The sequence below is a fragment of the Hipposideros armiger genome, unplaced genomic scaffold (genome assembly GCF_001890085.2).
Source record: "Hipposideros armiger isolate ML-2016 unplaced genomic scaffold, ASM189008v1 scaffold_2, whole genome shotgun sequence".
Taxonomy (NCBI): domain Eukaryota; kingdom Metazoa; phylum Chordata; class Mammalia; order Chiroptera; family Hipposideridae; genus Hipposideros; species Hipposideros armiger.
In genome coordinates this window covers 8,337,752-8,346,002 of record NW_017731352.1, presented here as the reverse complement: position 1 = coordinate 8,346,002, position 8,251 = coordinate 8,337,752, and positions in this window count along the sequence as shown.

Here is an 8,251-nt window from a genome sequence, read left to right as displayed (position 1 = left end):
GTACAGTAGAAGAGCTTTCTGCTTTTTTGTCAAAGGTATTATTGAAGCTCTCTAACAATTTTAAGACTATGAATCTAGACACCAGAGGCCCACAGTGAGTGGGATTTAGTCTTTGCTGATTCAGAAGGTACTTCACGGCTTTTTAATGCTTCCCGGCCATTGCTGTGACTATCAATTATGAGTCCTGAGATGAGAGGCTCTATTGGATGCCTGGCTAAAAGAAGGCCAGCTAAGACAAACTCTTTTATCTTTAATTTTTAAAAAGCTATTGCTAGGAGGCAGTTTCTCCTAGATCAGGAGTCTGCCAACTTTTTCTTAAAGGACCAGTTAGTAAATATTTAAGCTGTGCATACCATGTGGTCTCTGCCATTACAGGGTGAGAGTGGCTGTAGACAGTGTGTAAATGAATGAGCATGGCTGAGAATGGTTTTGTGAATAAAACTGTTAAGTGGTACAGATTTGTAATTTACCAACCCCTGCCCTCAATTAAACATCCCCAAATTATCGTCTATATTTTCTTATCTAGTGGCTACACAAAAAAAATGGACCCCCAAATCTAATCATAATGGTTTAAGATCACCTACGAGTCTTTTTCTTTTCAGGTACATCAGAGGGAATGCAATCAAAGATAATACCATATCAATTGGTTTCATTGATAAAGAGAGCCAATAAAATAAGTATATTTGGAAGTGATTTCCAACATTAAAAAAAAAACACTTGAAAAAAAATAAAAGTGTTCTCAGTATAGCCTCTGGGAAATTAACTAAAACCATCAATTATGCTGAAATAATCTCCAAGGATTTAGTTGACACATAGCCAATGTTCAATATGATGACCGTGGCCAAAAAATTATTTGTGAAACTAACCACAAATGAATTTAGAGGAAATTGTAATTTTTCCCTTTAGTTATTTAAGTGGCAAGAAGCCCATCAAAATAATGACAAATGTTACAAGCTGACTTTGCTCCATGGAAATGATGTTCAAATAATACAGTGCCTGAGCACTTCGGCCTAATTACCTAGGCACTAGAGTGACAGATAGTTTAGAAATATTGAGGTAACTATTGATAAAGCACTTGGAAAATGTGAATATTCTTCAAATTTCTGACAGCAGAGGTGGACGCTGAACTCCTGGTTTAAATGGAGAGCTCCTGGCTTCTTTCAATTGCTCAAAGCTTCCTCTGGATATAGCTCATTTCAGGTCCACTGAGCATGTGTTAGACACAGTAGGGGGTCTTTCTGTGGGGCATCACTCTTACCCCCGATTTCGAATATTGTAAACCACTCTTTTTTTCCTTTTTAAAGAAAGGCCTGCCATTGACTCACTTGTGATTTTAAAATACCTAATGTATGTACAATGCATGCTCACAACACTCAGGCAATTCTACAGGGAGGAGATTCTAGGATATAGAGATCTCTGGAACTGCTATTTATAACTCGTGAAACCTGAATTAGTCATGTGACCTCTCAGACTCATTTCTTTAAGTTGAAAATTAGGTCAACAATATGTGGCTTGAAGTCTATTGTGAAGATTAGAAGATATAACATATGGGAAAACATTCTGTTCTTATAAAATAGATAAAACCATCACCATTACTAATGTTAAATAATTTTTAAAAAAGACTGTATTAAGAATATTTAGGCAAAATTAAAAAATTTAATTAATTCAATGAAAAGTCAGTCGACTCCTCTCTTTCCTTAAAAGCTGTCTTAATTGAGTCAACATAATTAATGAAGTAGCCAGGAGTCAAGATAGTCACAATTTTCATATTAATAAGGATACTATTATGTGGAATTTCTCTGCTGTGGCTCCATTTTGAAATCTTACAGAGAAACTGGGGATTACTTTCTTGACTGAGTGACACCCTGTCCAGAGGCATTCCTTGGTTTAATCTTCGACTATCTATTTCCATGGCTACTTTGAAAAATGTTCACCCCACCTACTTAAGTTGATAATTCTGTTTGTGCAAAATTCCTTGTGTGTATTTCCTAATGAGAAAAAAACCAAGTTCATAGACTCAGACTCAGGTGGGTGAGGCTCTAAATAATCACTTTATTTTTTTCTATTAATCTTTCAAGTACATGAAATCTGCAGTTATATAAATCACAATGTTATTCCTGAAAGCTTGCTATATTTAGTTAACTAAGACTAGCAAAGTTAGTCTTATTTAGCTAACAAAGTAACAAAAACGTAATATATTGTAATATTGAAGAATATGTATTATATATGATATTATAATATACACATATTATAGAAGAAACGGGTGGTTTTTAGCCTCAGAGAAAAACTCCAACATATTATTGCTTAAAAGTGAATCGCTCCACAAACTTTCTTCCATTTAGAGCCTGTCTCTGGACTCTTACCACAGATCTTTCGTTCATCTCCCTACTTAGGTTCAACATTTCAGTACCTGAAAAATCCATATACACTGTAGTTTATTTTGTAACAAACTACAATTCTTCCTGTTATTTTTACATTAAAAACAGAGCTAATGCTTATTGAGTGCCTGCTCTGTGTGAGATATTGTGTTCTTTGCTTGAATTTTTCTTCATCTTTATGATAATACTCTGGAGAGTAGATATTATTGTTATTTTAAAGATGGGGACGCTAAACATTAGGAAGTAAAACTGGTAAAGGACACAACTTTAATGAATGGTGTAGCCAGTATTCAAACCTAAGGTAGTTTGGTATGAAAACTCAGATTCTAATGTATCTCTCATAATCTATTTCTTGAACTAGTGAACTCAGAAATTATAGATGAGAATGATATCTTGATGTACATGTATTATTTACATATTATATGTAAATAGCATATATATATGAATACATGATACATATTACATATATCTATATGTTATAATATAGTATATTACATATCTGTATCATATTGTTTATATATATAGATGTATCTAGACTATATGACTATATATGTATGTATTACCTGCATACACACATACATATATATTTCGTGTACACATAAATAAAATTCTCCAGCTCACTGTAAATGCAGCATAGATTTTACATGGTCACTTACATGTTTTCTGCATTTCTACAAAGGAATCTGCAATGAAAGCCATTAAATAGGATGCAATTTGTAAGCCTTTCATTAAATAATGATTCTCAGCTGGATTTCTGAAAAGGGAATATTAATGCAACCATATGTAACTAGCATTGCAAGAAATTAGCGTTGCTGATTTGGTCTTGAATCAATCATTTTAAGCTATGCATTAGACTCTTTGCTGATACATTTCTGTCTCAGACAAGTTAGCACAAATTGTGGGCTGAATACAGTCAGGTTCAGAGTATAATTTTTGTGAAATACCACGAGTATTTCAAGTTTCTTGGGTTTGGTAAAGGATGATCAACTCCATATGCAGAAAGTTAAAATGCTGCCACTCAAGGTCCAGTGGCTAAGTACTAATCTCTAACATGTATGTTTTTTGGGCATGAGGTTAGATGATAAGCCAAGTTTCTGATGCCAACCTAAAGCTAGATTTCTGGACATGGGAGCTGGAATGAGTTAGGATGTGGGTGTGGCTTCTCTGTGTTAAAATCTCTAAAGCCCTAATCTGGTTGCCAAGGTTTGAAAATGCTTTGAGGCATTTTGGGTTTTTTTTTTGTGTGTGTGTTGTTTTTTTTAACTGTGTTATTGGGCCAGTTCTACAGCATTTTCTCCAAGTTTGAAGCGCTGAAATATGCTATTGTCAGTGCTTTATTTTCTTAGTCACAAGAAGCTGTTGTAATAACAAAGATTAAGTCATCACGCAGTGATAATCAGAGTATTAGCTAAGAGAGATCATGAAAGGACAGGAAGAAGAAGAATTCTAAATAGAACTAGATAAGACATGTCTTCTGGGGGAGAAAATGTGTTAAGAAGCTTTGCTTGGTTACAGATTTGTGGCCACTGCAATGCCTGAAATGCTCACTTTAGACGGAACTCTGGAACCTGCACCATGATTATATTTTATTGTTATTTCTCTTAGTTTCTCTTTAGTCTATAATAGCCCCACACACACACACACACTTTAAATTTGAGTGACCAGTTGCTTTTATTCAAGGAATGGATTTGGTTGATTCTTGCCTCATAATGTCATTTAACTGAATTTTCTAATTCCTGTACACTAGTGAGATCTAGACATTTGGTCAGGTTATGGTTCAAATTTGTGCCCAACAGGTTTCATAGGTGTTGCTATGTCTTTTATTGCATCATATCGCAAAGCACATATCTGGTTGATCAATGAGTGAGCGGCTTCCCGGAAAGGCCTCAGCCTTGTCCATTCATTATCACATTTCCCATCAACCTTTCACCTAATGATTTTGGCAGCAATGGATGAAGGCTGCCTCAATCCATTATTTCATCAAGGGGTACTAAAATCGTGTAGAATGAAGTCTACTCCAGCTAAAAGGAGAAGATGAAATGAGTCACAACCCTTGAAAAATAGCCAAGGGACCTAGACAGGGACAGTCCAACAATACAGCACAACTGAACAAAATGATTTAAATGGACAAGTTGGTAAGATATCTTCAACATTATCAAGTATGTTTCATAAGCATATTGGCCAGTGTTAAGCAATAGGAAAATCTCTAGTCTGGTAGAGCAGCCAAAGCCTTACCACAAAATAACTCAAAATAAAGGCTCAAGCACTGAATGGCCTTAACCTTTATGCTCTGTGGTATATCTTCTAGTGGCATCCAGGTGGTTTTAGTCTCATTCAAGCCTCAAGTAAAATTCCAAGGAAGGTAATGAAGTGACTGGGATCTTATTTATGAATGTTGTACACGTAATTTTCCAAGGCAAATATTTTGTTTAAGCCAAACAAATTGCAGAGGCTGAATTGTCTTGCTGTTTCTTAGTATATTTATCCCCTAATAACAGCTGCCGATATAGGTGGTTTGACTACCTTCAAAAGTAAACAGCTACCACCCAAAATAAAACAGAGCAAGCCAGGTATAGGATCTGCTTTTTATCCATACCTCTCTCTGCCTTTCTCAGCTGGGGTTCCTCATCTCTATCACAGAAAACAGAAAACAATTCGAGAATCTCTTTTCTTCCTCAATTATCCCAAGGATGGTTCATAATTAACATTCTGGATGCAGAGCAGAAAGGTTAATTCATGACTTAAAATGGGTACCCAAAGGCATTCGGCCTTAATTCTCCTGTGAGACCCTGAAGCCTGCTAGACTGTAAACACTTAAACATCTTTGTTAGCCTGAAAGATCCTTGCAAACATTTCTTGTCTTTTCCATGTTGCCTAGCTCAGCACCTTGCCCATAGCAAATAGTCCAATGACACTTCAGATTCATTAAAGAAGTGTTTGATTAAGCCCAGATACATGGCCTTGAGTGTCACAGTCCACAAACGTACTCTTTGACAAGAAACATAAAAATAGGGCCAAGATTTCCTATTTCTCTACTTACCAAACATTTCTATTCCCCTTTTCCCTTTTATTTTCTTTATAGAACTTATTAATGTCCAACAGATACCATATTTTTACGAATTTTTCTGTTTCTTCTTCTCCCCCCTGTAGAGTATAAATTTTTTCCTGTTTTGTTCACTGCTCCCCCCCCCCCATGTCTAGACTAGTACCTGGCACATAATGGATATTATGTGGATAACAAATATTTAAGGAACAAATGAATAGTCAAGGGCTTTGACATATATAAAATGTATGAATAACACACTCGCTGCCCACGTCTTTAACTCCATATTTGTATATGTTGCCCAAATAGTCCCAAGTTCTTCTGTTTTTATCTTTAATATCAAAATAAAAGCAATTCAAACATATTCCCTATGTAACTATAGGAACCCCTGCTCCTGAATTATTTTGCTGGGTCCTGGCAGGTGCTGAGATGTCCCAGTCTTGTCTGTCACTTCTCATCCTGGACGTCTCCCCAGAACTGCTCTATTGTTGTCACTGGCTCTCCAGGTAGCACTTGGGTAAGCTACAGCCCCATCCCCTCCTCACTCCTCCCTGAGTACAGACACTGCCCCTACCTCTATTCCCCAGGTTGTCGTAAGAGTCTCATTCTGTTGCCATGGTTAAGCAACTTTGCTGAAGATTTGGGGAAATTACAAGAGCCATGTAACACAGACAGTTCTGGAACAAACACTGCTGGTCTTGCAGTCCGTTGGTCATGCACCATCACAGGTGATCACCTGCGGAACATTTCTCTCCTTTCTCTGAGGTCGTGGTCTGGGGCTCATGCCCTCACCGTGTCAGAATCTGCTTTCTGTTCTTCTGTCTTTTCTTGTCTATGCACTTAGCTCCTTCCCAAGGCCTATGCTTAATCTCAGGATACCACCTCCACTTTAGAAAACACTTGTTTTATGTTGCTCGTTACTTCCCATTGCTGATGACTTTCCTTCCAGACTAGGCTTTGCTTTGAAAACCGAAGGAACCCATTAAAGAGATTTCCCAAGTGAAACCAAATCAGTCCCTTATTTGATACATTCTGTTGCCACTTTTAATGTTTGACATAATGTCCTTGTTTTACCCTGGGTTTCCTTTGGAAGGCAGAAGGGAGACAGCTTTTTTTTTTTTGAAGTGATTCCAGGGAACGTGACATGGGACTCGGAGAGTAAAGCAATTCAAGGGTGTATTATTGAGCAGCCACCAATATGATTAACAAACTTGAAGGCACTAGTACTTTCTGAGAAGCTGCGTACACATGTGGTAGAGTTTTCCCAAAGAACAGGAGGGGAAAGCTGTTAGCCACTCCTGACATTTCTCGGCACATGATGGACATTTGCTTGTGTGAGCATCACCCAGTGTCAGAATCAGAAGACCTTCAGGGTCTAGCCCATCCAGCTGAGGGAGGCAATGCAGGTTATCCCTGTGCAAGACTGGCTGCCACCGCTGTGCTGGGGTGAAAGGTGGGCTGAAAGCATAGAAGGTGGTGCCCCAAGTTGTTAAATATAAAATCTAACACTAGGCAGGGACTCAGAATCCCTGGGTTTCTAATCCCACCCTGCACCTTACTGACTGGGCAAACTTGGACAAATCCCTTTACTTTTATGAGCTCACATTTCCTCAAAAATAATACCTACAGGATTTTTGAAGTTTAGAGATAAATAAAACACAATACAGTGGAATCAAACAGATAATAGGTAGCCCAAAGAGAATAGCTATTATTATAATATGGAAATTTAATGTAAAAATATTGGCCATTGTGTGACTACCCAAAGTGAACTCAAGAAATAATAAGCTATTTCTGCAGTAGCAGGAAATCAGGTTCCTTGGGAGGAAATGCTATTCCTCACTGTGGGAGGTAGGTTCTTACATTTATTTTATTTTATTGGGGAACAGTGTGTTTTTCCAGGACCCATCAGTGTCAAGTCAAGTAGTTGTTCCAATCTAGTTGTGGAGGGCACAGCTCAGCAGCCCATGTGCAGATCAAACCGGCAACCTTGGTGTTGTGAGCTCTATGCTCTAACCAACTGAGCTAACCAGCCGCCCCTTACATTTGTTTTTGTTTGTGTTTTCATCTGAAGAGTTATGTGATGTGTAGATGCTCTGTTGCCCTAGGGGGGCCTTGAAGGATTGGAAGTGGATGCACTGCAAACATGGTGGCATGCTTGAGCATCCCTGATGTGTGCTAACCCCATGCCATCCCATAACAAATGGGAACACTTGGGGCTGTAAAGGAAGGAAGGTTGAGTAACAACATGGTAATGATCATTCCTAAAGGAGAACATTTACCCAATAAAGCCAGCCACAAGGATGGAGGCTTTTCCACTTCAGAACATGGTCACACTCTATCATGGGTACTTGTGAAAATTTTAGCAGTGGAGACAAGAGATTTGACTGAAGTTTTAAACTGAATTTTGAAAAGGTAGTTGATCTTTATAGGAAGTAACAAATTTAATGAAACCATCACTGAAGTTTGTTTGGACATGTCCCAAAACAAAGCTCATCAATATGTACCCAGGCAAATCCAGATGTGTTCCTCAAAATGTTACCATGAGGCAAGCAGAGCTGCTAGGCCAAGCAGAGGCATACTCACTTGATGCTGCAAGAAGTGGTGTCTTGTAAGAAATTCCAGAGAAATAGGAAAATGAAAACAAATAAAAAACCCTCCAATATATTCTCTAAGAATTATTGTGTATTAAAAATACTGGAAATTGTCTTATTGCAGTAACTAAAATACCACTGATTCAGACTCCCATAGCCTATGAATGTGAACCAAAACTTTAAACAAGAAATCAGCTTTTGTAAACATATTTAGGTTTGCCTGAAATTATATCCTTTAC